Genomic DNA, 19,165 nt, shown 5'->3' with positions numbered 1-19,165 from the left:
AGATCTTCAGCCAAGGCCGAGCCTGAGTGGGTCTGACAGTCTGCACAGAGCCATACTGTGATTTGGGATTGCAACACTGTCCTTTGTCCACAGAGTGCTCTGAAATCTCTGGGTGAAAGTCCCTCTTCTATGTCATTTTAAAAACGCTGTGAAGGCACTAAAACTGAATGTGTTAGGTAGTGCTGCAGGTAATAGAAGCCATCTTCTTCTGGAACCTCAGTCCCAGTGTCTTTCTTTGGATCTCCTGTCTGGGTGACAGCAGGATCTGGAACTGATGCTGGAAGATGAAAAAGAACATTTTTCCAGATCTCCACACAGAAAACCTATGTGGACCTGGAAGGAAAAGATGTCGCTGATGCACCAAAGGGTCAGCACTGATCATGTTCAAGATACAGTGCTGACCTGAGGCACCACGTGCATTTCCCAATGAGGCAGCCTGGCAGTCATTGCGTGGGACGGGGGTCCAGGCACTCCTGAGTTCTCCTGAGCTCTAATCCCAATTCCCACAGTGTTGCCTCAGCTAATCGCTGCCTCAGTTTTCCTCACTTGTAAAATGTGGGGGTAATAACTGTGCATACCTCACAGAGGGCTGTGAGGATTCATTAATTAAACGATGTTCGGGAAGTGCTTTGAAGATGAAAAGCCCTATATAAATGCTGGGTGTTACTAGTGCTTAGTGAGTACCTTCACAGCCACAAGCAGGGTGTGCCTGCAGGAAGCAGAGCCATAGGCTGAGACTTATGGCTAAGTGCCTTTAAAAATAAATACGATCAGTAAATGCACTGGAGGTCAGCTTCCCTCTCCTCCCGCTTGGGATGAGCTCCCACCTCAAAGGAACTAGGGTTTTTCTTTGCCTCCTCCACTCTGGAAAACACAAAAGAGGTTTGGGAGTGCTGAGGATAGAATTGTACTTGTACTCGTGGTGGTGATGCTAGGAGTTAAGACATCACAAGCAACCAGTTTACTCTAAACCAAACAGGTACAAAAACCTACATGTTCAATGAGAAGCATTGTCCTAACAGGTACCAGAGGTCTTGGGAAGCGTGGGGTTAGGAGAACAGCAGCTCTCGCAAGTCCACTTTGCCAGAAAAAAATGTGTGTTTCCATATGTTTAAATGCTAGGGTTGCATGCACAAGCATTGTCACTATTAAGAAAACCACCCAAATGACATGCAGGTGGCCAGTCATGAATACAAGTCTCATGACTCCCTGTGCAGTCATACTAATTACATGCATACTTCGGGTACACGAAGGCGAATCTGTACTTGCTCCTTCATACACATGTTTGAATGAAAACATAGATGCTGATTTCCTCTTCTTCTCTGTGCCCCTGGAAAATCTAGTATTTATATTCACCTGACTAGGCAGAAATAAGAGAAAAGGGATTTTTGATTAGGTTAATTGTTTTTAATGACAGCCTGCCACATTTGACAGATCCCTCTTGTGAAGCCTCAAGACAAGCAAACTTTTCCTTCAGATGTACTGTGCATGTTTCTGTATTTATTAGGCTGTGCTGAAGTTTCATTTTCTGTATTGGGCAGGGAGGTCATTTCTTGCACAATTCTCCCTGTATTTGTCTGGGAATGACATACCTAAGCAATAATGTATGACCCAGTAGAGATGTCCAGGTGGAACTAATGGCAGAAACTGATGAGGTAAAAGCTGCATTGACTAGCCTAAACAAGACTTGATTATAGAAAATTAACAACTTAACACCAAAATTTGAACCAGACTCAAATCTTCCTGCATAAGAGATTGAGGCAAAAGATGGAAATTTGTCTGAGATGGATGTGTAAAGTGCTTCAAAAGCAAATGCTACTTATTAAACAGTTTATATCACTAAAATCCATCAGACATATCATTGGTTCTTTATATACTAAAATTATCTGGAAAAGAAGATGTAAATACCTGAGTCATAGCTAGGGCTGAGGCCACAGTGTTTCTATCACATCAGGAATACTGTTGGACTTGTGAAGGGAACATGCAGAAAGATCAACAGAAACGTGTAGATGTTACAAGGGGAGGACAGACGTCCTGGATTTGAGAACACAGAAACCTGTAGGGAGCAGCCAGTGATCAACAAGTTCAGCGATTAACTCTATATGCAGTCTGGAGGGAGTTTTATTTCATTCATCCTGGAATGCCCTCTTGGTTTGTTCCTTCTTATCATAAAGCTTATCAGGTAGCTTGGCCACGCACTGTAACACACTGAGCACCAGGCTGGGACACAAGAGTACTACCACTGGTAGGTTGTGATACTTTAAATCTTTGTGCCTCAGTTTACCCATTGATTAAGATGATAACCTTCCCAGAGTGTTGTGGTGATTAATTATTAATCTTGGTAAAGCGTTTTGAAGATGAAGAGTGCTACATGCTGGCTAAAGATATTAATTACCTCAGACTCATGATGCAATTTTTACATTTACATAATGAACCAGTCACAGAAGAGGTGCAGTGATGGTCTGTCCTGGTGAACAGATTCTTCTCATTCAGCTACCTCTGCCATCATCGTTATCTAAAACAAATCAAGTCAAATCCTTTTTTCCATGGGGAATCTGCTTTTGGAGCAAGCACAGCGCACATGCTCCATGTGAGACTCCTGGCATGGCAAGCAGCCACGGTACCTTTGCTAATTTCAGTCCCTGCCCATGAAACTCACCTCACCCAGAACTTGTTTCAACTTCTCCAGCTGTTCTTGGCATGTGTTGAGATTTCATAAAGTTGATGCCATCAACTCCCACACATATGGCAAGAGAGAGTGAGAGAGAAAACCCACACACAGTAACTAATATATAGGGAGAAGAGGTATTTGCATGGGAGAGCACAAACATGAGGCTTTTCTAGCTGGCTCCAATGGCTCTTGACTGTTAATACCAAGATGCAAAGGGATATGCAGATGAGGAGGGTGACTCAGAGAGCCCTTTCCAATGCATAACTCCAGGAAGAAGCATGTTGCTTTGAGCAGGGCTACTCGGTGAATTTTTATGGAGGCCAGCTGGGTAATTTTTACTGCAGTCCGCACAGCGGTGTGAAGCAGTGTCATCGCGTGGACTCTGCCAGACTTGGCAGGTAGCACGTGATGGCTTCACGCTGGCAACTGCGGTTGCACGTTACAGCTGATTCCTGAGAGACTGGTGAGGAATGTAAAAGTTGACACATGTCTAGGCCACTGCAGAAGCTGGGGAGATCTTATTCATGGTCCAGATTCAGAATGCAATCTACCCTTTGAATTAGTTTTTCTAAGACGTTATACCCAGGATACAGTAGTTCTATTCTCCTTTTATGCCCTTTTTCTTTTTCTTTGGAGGCAAGTGCATATTTTTTCAGACTTTCTCAGCCTATGAGACTTGTTTTCAATCCATAATTCATTACGAAGATGATACCTAATTATTTGATAGGTCCTTTAAATTTATAATCTCACCCTAGTTTCAATAGGAAAAATCTGGAAACCGCAGGCAAGGGAGAGTTTGAACACAAACACAGAGTGCAGGCAATAACACCCATTTCCATACTCATGTTTAGATCTGGGCAGATATCCAGGGGAATCCACATTTGTCTCCTAGAGCCAGGACTTCAGAAGAAACATATTTTTTTCAGCACTGAGCAGTCACACAGAACTTTTGCTTGGAGTTTGGTCTGCCCATTACAGGACAGCAAGCTGTTTTACTGGGGTTAAGGCAAGAATGGAAACAATACCAAGACTCAGTGCAGCACACAGTTTCTTACACTGAATGGGGATGAATCTCAAGTTCCTCTGCTCACTTAGCCTCAAAATCATTGGGTGTGGATGGACACCAGCCATGTATCAAGACTCACGGCCTCTGTGTTAATGAGTTACTTGGCAATGTTCATCCCTTGCCAGTCTCTCACCAGCTGAGAGCAGAATCATTTCTTTGGAGCTTCTCAGCCTCCTATACCTGCCATGCAGTTTAGCACTGTTGATCTTCTTTGCTCTGCCTTGCTTAGCGCAGGATCCAGCCTATCAGCTGCAGTTGCTTCATTAGTCACTAATGGGCTGCACACTTAGAAAGCATTTAAATGTATTTTATAGTGATTGAAAGACTACAATGACATTTTGCTAATTATCTCATTGCATACCCAGAGAGCCCTGCAAAAGCTTGGCCACATTGTGGGGTTTATTGGACACCAAGTATCAGGCCTTCCATTTCCTTTTCTATTTATATTCTCTGTTCTAATGAAAACCACAGGTGACTTGTTTATTAAGTGAATTTAGAAGAGTTAACATTTGCATTTATTAATTTTCTAGAAAAACTGGTATTACTCGTTGCTTAGGACTCTAACTGCTATCTCAGATTTCATTGGATACCAGCTGCAAATCTTGGTAATAAGACTTTGTTGATGATTAAGCCAATGACGTGATTTTCAGTGGCATGGAGCACCTGCAGGTTCCTTCAGCTTCGCGATGACCTGAGGAGGACTCAGCACCTCGGACAACACCTCTGCAATTCCTGTGCAAAGCGTGAAAAAATGCAAAAAATCTTTAGGAGCAGATTTTCACAACGGCTTGCACAGAAGGGTAACTGTTGGTATAACCCGAGTGTGCATCTACTCTGATTTCTGATACCTTCAAGGTAATGACACATCTGAATTATTCTTATGAATTGCTTGTTTAAGCAGAATATGAGAGCCAAGTGCCAAGTCCTAAAGCTACTCATGTCCCAATACATGAACACGAACTGATTGTATTTTTAATATGAATGTTTGGGTTTCTGAGCTCGGGCACTGAATTTTGATATGCCCTTATCTGAAAAAGTATCTGTAGTACCTCTTCCCCAAGGTAGTACTCACAGATCCCTCTGTGCCCTGGAGTTTTGTTCTACATTTCCTGATTGCATGATCAGAAATGCTCTTTCAGTAATTTCACCTCATTTCTTTTCAGTAATGACAGATCTTTTCTCTCTACAAAACCACCTTCAAATTCTTAATTTCTTTTACTGGGTCACTGTTAGCTCTTCTATGCTCTATGTAATAATGCTATAGATAGGCATTATGCCAGTCTCCTTCATAAAACTGAATTACAGCTTGAGCAGGTATGAACTTGGAACAGTTCCTACCTCCCAGGTAAAATAACTCATCCGATGCATAGACATATCATGAATCCTGAACAAACTGAAGAGGCTGGGAAGGTGAAAGGAATTTTTTCTAATTCAGAGCTAAATTTCTACTGATGAAGGATATGTACAACCAACTGCAAGAAAACAAATGATTGTTCTGATTTATTTTCCACTGTAGGGAATAATTGGTAACATTGTTCTTCCTGGCAAAGATGAATAGTTGGAACAAGACTATTTCACAGAGACAAAATATCCACAGGGAGAGATTTCTGAGGCACTCATAGGATGCACCCTACAGAGTGTGATTCTCATGACATTAAAGCAGTGCTAATGGCATTGTGATTAACTTCTAATGAAAAAAGAAATGAACCTGATAAACATGGCATAAATGTTCTATGGAAATGACAATTAAAATGTTACATTTTAGGCAAGGTCTGGCTCTTGCTGAAGCCAAAAGAGTTGATCTTACTGAACTTATCCAAAACAGAAAAGAATTTATGACTGTGGAGGACGAAGAAACACTGCTATGAATCTGAGCTGCTGAATAACTCTATACCACAGAAGAGATCCCCCAGAGTTTTGCAATAGTAACTGTTGTGTTACTTTGTGGAATTCGCTGATCCTTTGATAATGTTTCCTCCTTTTAACAGTAAAATCTGCACTGCTTCTTGAAAGCTTTTAGAAAAATTTTCCTTATGCTTTTATCCTAGAGGAGAAGGCAGGACTACATTTGGTATTTAGGACAGGGAGCTGGCAATCTGGATTCTTTTCAGCTTTGTCACTAACCCGTGGTATGACTTCGGTCCACTCATTTTACAGCACCATGGCTTCGAGAAGCTATGGGGAGTCTCTCTGAGCCTCGGAAAGGGCTCTGTTTGTGCCTACTAAAGGGACTGCCTTTGCAAACTTGGCACTTGGCATTCCCAGCTCCTGCACTGGCAAAAAATACTCCCACTTGCAGAACCTCACGCAGCTGTGCAGAGGTACAGGTTCTCAGGGTTACCTACACGTGCTTCTTAGACTTAGTCTATGATCTCCACGGAATTGTGACACCTTGGCTTTGTTTTCATTTACCTTACCCTCAATGTCAGACAAACCTTGTAGTAGAGCAAGTGTTTATTTAGAAACAATTAAAACTGAACATTTAGATACTAGACCAGGAGGAGGTAAACAAGTAAAATGTAAAGTAAACACGTAAAAATTATTTCAATTCTGGATTAAATTTCACAACTAGAGGCTTATGTTTTAAGCTATCCTCCCTGGAATCTCAAAGAATGTCCACACACTCAGACACTGGTGTCCATTAGTCCCAGTCCTGAACATGCACCATGCTCCATCTTTCTTTGGGAAACTCTTTGAAGTTCTCTGCACTTTTATTTCCTAGAAATTAGGTTTTAGAATATAAATGCATCTCTAATTGGCTTTTACCGAAGCCAGCAGCGATGGATATTTTGCCAGTGGTTCCTTTGGGTTTAGACCTAATTGGCCAGAAGGTGTGTGACCTCTGTAAATACACCTGCTTGCCCTTCCTGGGAACTAGGTGCCTTATTATTTCTCCCTTCCTCCTAGCCAGCCTGCTGGCTACTGCTTCCCACCCACTCTGAACTGCTCCCTTTATTTCTTTATATAGAGTTATTAGTGTTATTCAAGACACTGGTTATGCACAGATTCCATTAAGTTAGGATTTGTGATGTGTTACTGATTTCCTATAGAGACCTGTATATGCTAATCTACATGAATATACATTATTGATTGATAATGAGTTGCTCTGAGTTGTCTGTGAGAACAGGAATTCCTCAGCTTCATCCTCTGTCCCAGTCACTTAGGCTGAAATTTTCAAAACCCCTCAAAGATATTTAATTTTTAACATCTGCTTTGAAATGAGTCATTGAGCACCTCAGGGTTCAATTGACCTTATTTGATTTTGGGTGCTTGTCTTGAACTGAGGCAGCCGTCACTGGGTGCCTCGAGATTCCCCTGATTTTATTTGGATTTTGGGTGCTTGTTCTGGGGGGATGTACACACTGGAAACAAGAAGCTAAATAAAAACATGGGGGTTTTGTAAGTGCCTTCAACTTTAAAATGGGACTTTCAGTTTCTAAAGGCTGGCAGGGAGTTAATTTTGAGTCAGTCTTTGTGTGGTCATTTTTATTCTGGAATGAGAGTGTTCCTGCACAGAATTACACTAAAAAGTTTTGTCAAGAGACATTGTCTTTTGTTTCCATGAGTTTGCAAATATTCCCAAACAAGTTTGATGTAAGCCAGCAAGACCCAGCTTTTATCCTACCAAATAAAAGCACCTCCCTGAACAACATAAACCCTCGGCTAACTCTGAGCACCGGGAGCTGCCAGAACGCGGTGCCCTCCCGACCTGACGGTGCCAGCAGCCGTAAGGGCCAGGCTTCTTGCCACGGCCCGGACAAGGTAGTTTACGGCTGCTTCAGGGGGTCTCTGTATAACACTGCCACAACGTCATATTTTGATGAGACTTTAGTAAACTTTCTAAGTTACCTGAATTCTTCCGATGAAGGGCATTATATGTGTGCAGTTTTCTTGTATTGTTGCCCAATTATGAACAGCAATCACTACAATTGGTATTCACAGTTTGTAAAACTCCCTTGCCTTGAGTTCTCTGCTACTACTACCAGCAAGACATACAGCAAACTTCATCCTTTATCAAAGGGCCATAGCACAAGCTACTTCCATCAGCCTCACATCTTCAACTGACAGCAAAATGGCCCAGGCCTGAAGCAGCTGACTTGATGCCACTGTGATAGTGGCTTATGTGTACCTTAACAGAGGTTGTACACACCTTAGCAAACTGAATTAAAATGATAGTGCACGGGCATCCAGCACATACCACCAAGCCTGATTCTGCAGATCCTCAGACCATGAGTGAGCTACCCACAGGAGCAGTCCAGTCTGGGGACTCCCACTGGTTGCAACACTGCAGTCATCTGATTTGCATACAAAAAATAATTTCTGTGGATACATTCTCGTATTTATTTAATCCTGTAGTCCCTAGGTACCATCAATTTTCAGTGACCTTCCTGAGAGCTGGCAGAGTTTAGGACTTTATTGTATCCCATGCATCAGTCCTAATTCAGTGATTCATTTATCTATGTCAGTAAGATTTCTACATATCCTTAAGTGATTTGTGGAAGGGGGGACACATTGAATACATTTATGCACCTCTAATCTACAATTTCATTGTACTTTCAAAACATTACATTGAAAACAGTGCTTCTGGTCAAGAATAAAGCCAATGCTTTTTTTTTTTTTTTCCTGATGCTGTTAGGTTGGGTCAGATTGGGAAATCTGTGTGCCAGGGAGTGAGTAGGCAGGTACAAGCAGTCAGTCCAGCTGGCTTTAATGGCACTATTTGTGAGATCTCACCAGAGCTGTGCACTGGGCCCCATGATGTGTGACACACAGCAGCCAGAACACAAATGTCTTACTCAAGCATGGCAGTTACTCATGGGAGTAGTTACCTTGGAGCCAGAGGGACTGACCAGGGATTTTACATTACATTATTATTTCTGTTGCTGATGTCTGTACATTGCGATCAGAATCGTGGGCAAACAGGAACATGGCCGCGTTGTTTGGACAAACAGAACAGCGACAGTCCCACCTTCATAGATGGCATCTCTTGAAAAATACTCATTTTCCGACTCTGCTGGGGAGTTTTGCAACAGTGTATAGTGAATATATTCAAATGGGAACATCTCAAAATGGTGTCTATAACGTTAGTACAAAGTTTTATTAATAAATGAATTGACTTTATTTTTATTAGCTAGAAAAATAAACCTAGGCTCATGTTGTTTGAGTGAAACTGAAATCAGGACAGACAACATTAAGAACACAACTAGTATAAAAACTACCACACAATAAATCAAAGAACAAGAAAAGTACATGGCTATTAACGTTCTACTATAACATTCCTCACAACCTCTCTGCAGTGTGGAGAACTGCCGGCCAACATTTTTCAACTGTCCTAAAGAATGTGAAATGTAAATGTTTAGAAGAGTGGTTTTCTTGCCAAGCTGAGAGCGATCATAAACATCAGCTTCTAATAGAAACATTTTAAAAAGACGCATCCTTGCTGCCAGCTTTTGAGAGCAACACCATTTAAATTAGATCAGAGTCTCCTTGCATTCTTGACACTCCATTGCTGCCTTTTATTTGCCAAAAATTGTTGGATTGATGTTATGCTTGAATTTAAAGTATGAACTGCAACTGTATTAAATATGCTGCTTAAATGTCGTGTGGATAAACAATATATCACCTGCCTAGGATTCATTTTGAGGACCGGCTTAAAGAAAATCTTGAGGGAGAAGAACCATTCTTTTAACTATGATACTTTATTTCTGTGGCATCACAAATGTGCATGGTATTTTCCTGTCAAGTGGAGTTTATGGATTTGTTGAGATGTAACTTTTCCGTAGCTAATAAATATACTAAATATATAATATTACTGAACACTAATATACTAAAAGTGAACCATGACTTACTCCTTACTGTACCACTCCGCCTTTCAGCTGAGAGGTCTGTAAATATCATTGATAAAATTGTGCTGTAAATTGACATTATAGACCTGTATTGGGTAATACTGAAATCTTGATTCTGACAGCACCTTATTTCTTCACAGTTAAATCCTCCCACTATTTATTGCTGGATAATCTGAGCCAAAATGTTCAAATCTAGGAAAACTGAAGTGCTTTGTAAACCAGAACCAGTTTCAGCTGACTGCTTTAGTTATATCACCCTGAAATTCTAAACAAATAAAATTATACAGTTTTAGCATTTTCTAAGTGAAACATTTTAGCTTTGGAATTCAGAATTTCCATTCTAGTTTAGTGCTTAATTATATTTTTAGAAACTCTTAAAGCAAAATTAAATATTTGAATCAAAGCGTTTCCTTACGAACCAAAACACTGGTTTTGTTACTGCTGCTAGTGAATCAAATTTAGTGTATTATTAGAAGAAAGAGCCATCTCTGATCACAACCCAAAATATCTCCTTATATAATCAGTGTCCATATTCTTCAGACTCCCTGATTTTGCACCATGATAGAAGAGGGACTGGAGATGACATGGTTATTAGTGGATCATGGTTATGCATCTTTGCAGGTTTTATTTTGATAAATACTTTGAAATAACTTATGAAAAATCTCTTAGTCTATAAACTTTCTGGGTTTTATGTGTAGCTCAACACTTATTTGGAACCACTTTGTTAATTTAAAAGAGGATTTTGAAAGACAGAGGGCAGTTGTAAGTACCACTCCAGGGAAGTAGGTACTTAAAGAAGGACCAGAAAGTGAGTACTGTTTTGAAAACCACAATAGTGAAATAGCAGGGCTACGCAGTGAAATCATGAGATTTCATTTTCAAAAACAGTAATACATTTTTGGTTCATTCTTTTCTTCCTTTTTTTATTTGTGCTTTGTGGTGATCACATGCTACAGTTACAGACTACTTCTGCAAGTATGGCAGCTAGGACTGTCCAGCTGACCTGTTCTCCTCCATCTGAGAACAGCTGGACTGTAAAGCTTATGATGAAAAGCAAGGAGAAGACACATTGTTGCTGTAACCAGATGTTTCAAATGGATTCAAAAGACAGTGTTTGATTCAATTTCCTCTTTTTCTGTTTTGGTTGCTACAGAAACAAATCTGATCTTTAGATAGAAATTAATTCTCTTACCTGTGTCAGAGAAACAGAGACCAAGAATGAGCATGAGTGGGGAGAGGACCAGTCAAGCCTCACAGCGTGGAAAGACTGAAAAAGACCCAACAGCAAAGAATAAGAGGATATGAGCTGTGCTGTGCTCACAATGAAATCATTGGGAATTTTGCCATGAAAGCAGAACTGAGTTGTTCTTTCAGGTACGAAAAGTACTGCAAATTGCAAATATAGAACTCACATTAAGAGGTTAACACAGGAAGCGCTATTCTTCCTGGGATGAGCCAAGAAACTGCAAAAGCTGGGTCCCTAAACTTGTGTATTCTAGCCAAGCATTGGCAGAGGTCTTGCTTCCAGCATCCCTTGAGGGTGTTTCTACTTCCCATTAATATATATCATAGTTCTCCCACCACTTCATTGAGTTCTAGTGGCCTTCCTTCTCTTTTCCATCTGATGAAGAGCCTGCACTGTAATCTAAAGTGTACTGGAGTCAAGAGATGTCTTTGCATTGTCTTTAACCAGCTTTGAATCAGAGCAGAAAGGTCATAGTTCTTAGGTTTATAATTTGTTTTGCAGATATATTGGGATATTTTGCTCTTGTTTTGATCTAAACCTCAGATAGCCCTAGAAATAACAGAAGCAGTGAATACATAAAACAAGATTCATTCCAATGGGACAACCAAAGGAGTTATATATGTCACTCCAATGCAAACAGGATCTTGGTGGTAGAACTAGGAACGAAGGCTGAGAGTTCTGACTTCCCTCGTTGTGCTTTCACCATTTGATCATGCAAACTCCCCAAAATTATCATAAAATTGTACAAAGAGTAACATCCAGCAGAGACCAGCTCTGCCTGGCTCCTATGAGCTTGCCAAGGCTGTTGGGATAGTGAGTGAAGAGACACACAATTCATTTTAAGAAGGTTTTTTTCCCCTTTTTGTCATCTTCTTTGTGATGGTTTGTGAAATGCCAGGAAGGAACAGTACAATAAACAGAAAATGTTCCAAGGAAACCAGCCTTCTCCATGCCATTGCCCAACAAGCACCCAGTGTACCAACCACGGAGCTTTGCATAGGAGTGTATGACACACATGGGGACTATGATTTCTGCTGGTGTGAGGCCTCTCGTCCCTTCTGAATCCACAGAGCAGAGAAAGAGCAGAGAATCAGAGCCTCTCCCTACCTGGTCGAGGCTCTCCCTCACCTCCAATACAAATGCAGGTGGAAAATTATCGAGTCCGTAATTTTTCTGCATAATTTAGAGCCATAAAATGGAAGCTGCCTTTGAGCATTTGGCTTTTCCTCTCTTGCAAGTTAGGGCCAGATGCAAAAGAGGACTTAAGCACCTACAACTCAGTAGGTTCCTCCCTGCTCAGGATAACATTTCTTCCAGTACCAGCAACTTTATGTCTAGACATGCCCAGAACTGCTGTGATCTGAGCAGCTTAGTACAGAGTTCCCACCTAAAACCCACTGGGATCCTGAAAGAAGGAGCGTCTTATTTTCTCAGGACAGCCAATTCTGATGGCGTATTCTGAACAAGCCTAATACACACCAGCAGGACCAGTCCCCTCACATGATAAAGTCGTAGCTACTTTCTTTTAAACTTGACCAGGTGGGAGAGATGCTATCTGGCTGGCTGGTTTGGTTTTGACTGACAAACCTGAGCATAGTGAGAGTCGTCCTTAGACATTTTGCATAAGGGTCCAGGCCTGCCCCGGTCTTGTGGGGATTGCCTAGGAGAATAAGCATTCCCTCTGGGAGTGAGATTATAAATCTGAAAGTTTCCAACACAAAGAAGAAACAAAACACAAGCCCCTTTCAAGGAAAACATAAATGTAGAGAATTAAAAAAAACCAAACCAAAACAAACCCAAAACCAAAAAAACTGAAGAAACCACAGTTATTTTGCTGGCTAATATCATGAAGACATGATAGTACTTGCAGCTTCCTGCTTGGACCTGGCTTGCTCCAAAGTCATTTTGTGTGTTAATCATGTGGTTTAGATGATGAAGATTAGGTCTGAGTGAGCTGGTTCAGATAAAAGGGGAAAAGGCAGCAACCAAACCTTCACCAAAAACTTCAACCTAAACTTTTCTAAGCTTTGAATAAATAAAAAAAGGAGTAGTATCTTTTCTTTATTATTCCTTTGTTTTCCAATTAAGATTTTATTTGAAGGTACTATTATTCATTAGCTACAGTTATTCATTCAAAGCTTTGAAAGTGCACAATGCTGTAAGGACTGCTGTTATCACTGCAAACACAGAAGTACCCATTTCAAGTTTACAAAAGTACATTTCTGCCCCTTTTCCTGAACTGGGATTTTTAATGGAACTAGGGTTTTTTAATCCTTTTTACTTCTTCCAGTATAACTACCATCATAGTATGCAAGTTTCTGCCCAGTTTTATTTTCTGTGCATCTTGGCCTGGAATGTTCAATTATAGATTTCCTGATAAAGACTCCAGCCAACAGCTAGCAGTTTGGCCAATGTTCCTCAAAAAATAGGTATATAAAATCATGTACCAAAATCTAAACAGAAGCGTGTGAGTGCTCTGATTTTCAAAAAAACCCGAGAGCTGCTTGTTGCTTGGCAATTTTGAAAATTAAGACTGTATTCTTTAGTACTTTACTACGTAATACTTTTAGATACCTATTTTTAAATGGTTGTCTCAGCTGATGGCATACTTTTGTGTTTGATTTGCCCATATTTGGCGTGCGATATGCTGGGGAAATAAGTGCACACCAACTCCATTTCTGCACAAGCTGGACAACTCTTTGCAGATGTCAAATACATGCATAACAGGCCTGATATTTGCTCATGCAGACACAAAAGTACAATTGTAACTACTGGCTTCATCCTCCATTGCTTTTAAGTTATGCAGACCGAGAGCCTGGTACTTCCAGATGTGCTAGACAGCTTTTTACACACCCTGTGGACTTGCTGTGAGTCCATGGATTTGACTGCACAGTCATAAGACAGTGGGGAAGCAGGATCTAGGTATATTGTGTATGAACATTTCTGTTTAGAGAATCAAGTCTCCTGTGTTATAGTCCATTATAATACACCAACGTGCGGGAGAGCTGACTTGAAATATCCCATAAGAGACTAGCTATGGGCAACGGGTTACCAGTCAGGGAGATACCGTAACATCAGGGATTTCACAAGACAGCTGGACCTTGATCCTTCCAAAGTACAGGCAAATAAATGAGATGCTCAAATTAGGAGTCTATCTCCTTCACTGGCAAGAGGCAGGTACCTTCAAAAAGAGGCTGAGTTTCCCAGATGTTAAGGAAATGGGCATTCTAACAGTTCAGTAAGATTAATCCAAGCCTTCAAGCCTTCGAGCCAATTATATGCAAAAGTAAAGTGTCACAGAAGGACAGAAGACTGTGGCAAGCACTGTCTGGAGACTGCTTTCAGTTGGTTGATTTTTCTGCACACCTGTAATTACTGATTTTGAGTGGGTATGAAGGAGGGAGCTACTTTTCGTGACAGCTGCTGTTTGTGCAGTGGTTCAAACCCAACTTCAGTCAGGATATATTAAAAAGGGAATGAGTAAGCCAGCTCTAGAGAGTGACTTCCATCATTATAAACTAAAGAGGCTTGGATTAACATTTGAACTTTTTGAATGCTTATTCTAATTCAACCACAGAATCTTCTGAGAGCTTCAGCCATCAGTAATTAAGACATGCAACCATTTACCTGTGGTTCATCTGTGCACTTAGCAGTTTTTGCTCTAGTGGGTCTCAGTGGTGCCAAGTGTCTATGCTAGGGTGAATGCCACTCAGAAACACATGGACTAACAAACTCTACACTTTTATATTAACTCTCTTACCCCTTACATAGTCAGGAATACTACCATAGCCTCACTGAAAACTAATAACCCACTTCAAAAATAAACTGCCCTAGGAAGTGTCTTTGAAATTTTTCTTAATGCCATATTAAAAAAACATAACGTGAATGTAAACAGTTTTCCCTGCAATGAATACAGTACAAACATCCCAGTGTTTCACTAGTACCTGAGAGCTGGAATATAAAACTGTCTATAAACAATAGCAAATCTGACAGGTCTGTGTTATTTCTCTTCCTCCTCCATCTCCCCCCAGTGTAAATTAATAAATATTAATGAAAAAGAGAAGCAATAACACTTATCTATTAATTTTTCTCCTTTTATTTTCTGATCATGCTTAATTTAGAAGTGTTTTGGGGTTACATTTAATCATATATATGGTTGTTTGAGCCTTTTATTAGCCATGATTCATTCTGCGTATCAGCATAAAGTGGTGCTCATGCTTTCAGTCTATATCTGTTCCATGATGCTCAGTTATCTGTCTGCCCTTGAGCTATCGGTAGGTATGGATTTGCATGTACACTGTTCTCCTATGACAATAGTATGCCAGGAATGACCGGTCTGGTATTACCTGGTCAGGTGAGGTTCCATTCAAATAATGTACATGCCACCAAAACAATTCAGATCAAAGGTCTGTCTTTCAACAGAATTAAAATGTAAGGACTTCTAAAGCAATTTTAGCAGTTGGCTTTACAAATGAACTTATGTCAGCTGCTCTGTATGATGACTGACTAAATTACTTATATATCTAATCTTATCTAGTTATCTGTCTGTCTGTTTTTCAGCATTTCAGTACCCATCACCATATTATCTAGGCGCCACCATGAGATTAAGAAGCTCTGCCGTGACATTCTCAGCATGATCTGTTCAAAGGTCATTAGCAGAGCCTTTCATACTGGAAAAGATCGCAGGACAGTACTGAAGTGAGCCGCAGAAGGAGAGAAAAAGGAAAAGGAGGCGGTAAGCTGTTGGAGCCGTTTTGGTTGTGCTCATCCTGTGTGGCTTGCTTAGCTAGTACTAAAGTTTAGGAACCTCATGTCAGCTGCCTTTACTCTGCCCAGGGACTATAGTACTTGTTGAATGCTATTGTCACCTCAGAAAGTTATCTCGCATGGCCTCAAGATTGCTGTCCCTGTGCCTTCTTCAGAGGCTGGTCTGTATGGTTTCTGTATATTACTGCCTGAGAGCAGGATATTTCACTCAAAAGTTCCTACTAGAGAGCAAGCACTGCAACTCAGGGAACCACCTTCTCCAAACTAATGTATTAGTTAAAAATTCAGCATGCAAATCCTACAAATTCTATGTTTGAAGAAGCCAAAAAGGCTGTATTTCAATGTACACCGACTTACATAGGATCCATGGAATCAGGAAAGATGATTTTATCCCACAAGGCCCGATCCTACTTCCACCAAAGTCGGTTGCTGGAGCATCTCTGATTGCCATGAGTGTCTGCTGAAGACAACCTGGGGAACTTGCATTCTGGAAAGGTGGCACTGGCTGTATTGTGTTCACTGATGCAGTCTGTTGTGACTTTTCCAAGAAGTATACTGGTAAGCGAAAAATTTGCCCAAGCTCTTTTTTTCACGGCTGCAGTTAGGACTCCTGGTTCAGGCCTGAGGAGGCCAATGACAGTATGCTGACGCATTGCTCAAACAAACCCCCAGAGGTCTTTTGTGCCCCTTCTGGTACAAAAACAGTAGGGGATTTACACTAGGGGATAAATAGGTGGTTCCAAAGTGAGAAGGAAAGAGCCAAAGTTGGAAGCTAACCACAATACGTGGGTGTAAACGATTACCAAAGGCTTCCAGTAACTCTGCTATCATCAGAGACTGGCTTTATGGGTATGGCCTCAAGAAGTTTCCCTCCACTTAATTAAAGAGGCAGATAAGTATCTAGGTGGAGTGTGCAGATAGGTTCTGAATGAGTTATCCACTAAGGCTGGTTCGCTGCACCTATTGTTAAAGCCAAAATATAATATCAGATTAATGCATTATATTTGCCTATTATAGCACTATGTCATCATTATATGACATGTTATAATTAAAGCCCTGCGTTAGAAACAAAACTATTTGGCTTGGGATAAGTTGCCTTTATGACTTCTGTGGTTATGATTTCCTCCTTTTCTTAACCCCTTAAAACTGCATAATATAGCTATTTGTAACTGTATAAAGAAAGTTTCTAGTTTCAGATTCTAATCTCAGGTAATTCAATGTAAATAAAGTAAAAATCTGGCACATAGTCTTTTCCTGTGTCTGAATATTTGCTCATAGAGGGAAATCCATGCTGTTTGGGTCAAAGGAGTCACAAAGATGGGCATTAGATTAAAGGAGAGCACGCATAACTCACCAACTAGCCCTGTCAGTTGTCATTCAGCTGTCCACATCAGTTCCTGATTTTGTACAATTCCTCATGACTTTTCAGGAGAGGAAGCCACTCACCGTACTTTCACTCTTCCCTTCCTGGAACTACATGAGGAAAAATTCATTATTAGACTAGTTTCTGGACCTAAGTCTCAGGAAACCATGCTCACAAATGCAAATCTGCAAAATGGGTGTGTGATTGCATGCCTATCTTGGAGATACGATTAAGATTACAGTTTGGGTAACTGACTATGCTAATATCTTTAATTAGTGATTTGCATATGCAAGCTTTTAAATTTCAGTAGTTGGTGATTCATGCAGTTAAGTACCAGCCTTAGCCTTGCTGTCAGATTTAGACAGACAGAATATGCCAGCAGTCCCCCCTCTCCCCCACATCAAATGCAGAGAGCACATGTTGTCACCAGTCAAGGTGTAATTTCCCAAAAACTGCCAGGCTTTGTCTGAGAAGCAAAGATTGTAGGGCGATGAATCTTCCTGCTGTTGTTTGGTCGCAGCCTTTATTATTTAACATTTAGCAATACTCTTATATAAATCTAATTGATGTCTTTTATACTAGTAACTGAACTGTGCATTTGTTTGGTTTGGAGATGACCACCTTAATGAAGGTTAATGAAGAGAGAGTAGTTGCCAATAGCTAGGGGTGATATCCCACTGCCTTAGTCAATCAGTTGGTGAGAGTTTATTTTGTTGCTGCAATGCTGGTAACTCAATAATTTGCTGGATGACCATTCACCTAGAATGGATGACCTTTCACCTAGACTTGGAGAGAGCTGGATTTGGCCTTAGTTAACTTGCTTGTGCAGTTTCAGGGTTTAAGCACACCAGGAACTATTTTCTTATTTTTGTTTCACTTAGATCTTGGAAATGTGCATTCTCTTCACAGGGGCAATTTCTCCCGTGCAGGAAGGTCCCAAGAGTTAAGTGCCAGAGATGTCTCAGATCATCAGTCTGGGATACGTACAGGCTTCTGATTTATATAGCTTACTGCAGACACATTTTTAGCATTTCATCTAAAATAATAAAATTCCTAAAGTGAAAAGTAAAAAAGTAAAAATAATAACATGCAAAGATGTGATTTTTTTTTTTTTTCCTAGAAAAGTTATTTCACCAGCTTTTGCCAATGGTACTATGACCAGTGCTCAAGGGGAAATTTCCCTCTATGGCTGCTTACTCACAGGAGTAAGTCACTAAACCTGATCCCACCGTGACTGCTCCTGTTCGCACGGAATCAGTGGCTGTGAAGGGATGACTCAGAGGGCAGAACGGGATATAATGGGCCACACATGGGCATTCCAGAAGAGTGTGTTCTCTCCAGTGCTAATTAATTTTCTGCTCTGCAAAATACTTAACACAAAACACTGGTAATTTCTTTTTTCTTTAAATATTTCCATCAGCCTCTTAAAGGTGCTTTTATGAACTCCATTCAGTCCCTTTCCATGTTGATTGACAAGTCAGGCCTAATTATGTGGACAGTTTATGATCATGACATGTCCCAGAACAGTGTGTTACTACATACTTAATTAAACTGCGATGATACTCACCAAAATCCGGAATTGCATACTGTCAAAGGGAAGGGAATTTGAAAGGAAAATGCTGTGGACTTACTGAAATTTGGTGAAGGCAGAGCTCAGATTCAAGGGGAGAAAAGGGAAGACAGCATCCAACTTTGCGGGTGATTTCAAATACCTTGAGAAGTATGAGGCATGATAAAAATATGGCCCCTGCAGAGGATTTCATCATGAGGGATAGGCTTCTACTCACGGGGTGAAAAAAATTACTTTCTAATAGCATCTGCCTATTTTACATATATAATGAGCCAAACTCGATGTGGTCATGTTACTTCCTGGGAAGTGTTTGGAGTGAGGGACAGTTGTGCTTCCAGTCATTTTCAACAGAAGACTTTCCCTTCTGAATGCATTCACATTTTTAGCTTTTAATGTAAACTTTAAATAATTAATATATAGTATTGTCAAGGTCTCATATCTCATATTTCACAGTTCTTTAAACAAATAATACCTGAGACACATCCAGGAAGTATCTATCTGCAGATAAAAGAACTGAAGCAAAGAAAGGTGAAGTAACTTGCCCCAGATCCTGAAACAAGTTTGCAGCAATGCCAGACACAGGGCTTTGCTTTCCTTTCTCCAGAATCACTCGGTTATCACTCCTACCTAATTAAA

The 19,165-nt window shown here is 40.6% G+C and overlaps 1 long non-coding RNA gene across 2 annotated transcripts in view; it reads left to right on the top strand.

The window, feature by feature from the left end:
• Nucleotides 1-18,190, top strand: part of LOC141966795 (uncharacterized) — a 146,124-nt gene extending 127,934 nt beyond the window's left edge. Inside the window, exons 4-5 of one of the 2 annotated variants that reach the window (XR_012634618.1) lie at nucleotides 15,390-15,564; nucleotides 18,080-18,190. This is a non-coding gene — a long non-coding RNA (uncharacterized LOC141966795). Of the gene's footprint in view, nucleotides 1-15,389; nucleotides 15,565-15,957; nucleotides 16,802-18,079 lie in introns of those variants that run through there. The other variant, XR_012634617.1, reaches the window with a different exon arrangement.
• The last annotated feature ends 975 nt before the right edge of the window (nucleotides 18,191-19,165 follow it).

The sequence above is a fragment of the Athene noctua genome, chromosome 16 (assembly GCF_965140245.1).
Source record: "Athene noctua chromosome 16, bAthNoc1.hap1.1, whole genome shotgun sequence".
Classification (NCBI taxonomy): Eukaryota; Metazoa; Chordata; class Aves; order Strigiformes; family Strigidae; genus Athene; species Athene noctua.
The sequence above is the reverse complement of the archived record's forward strand: the minus strand, read 5'-3'. Positions and strand labels throughout refer to the sequence as shown.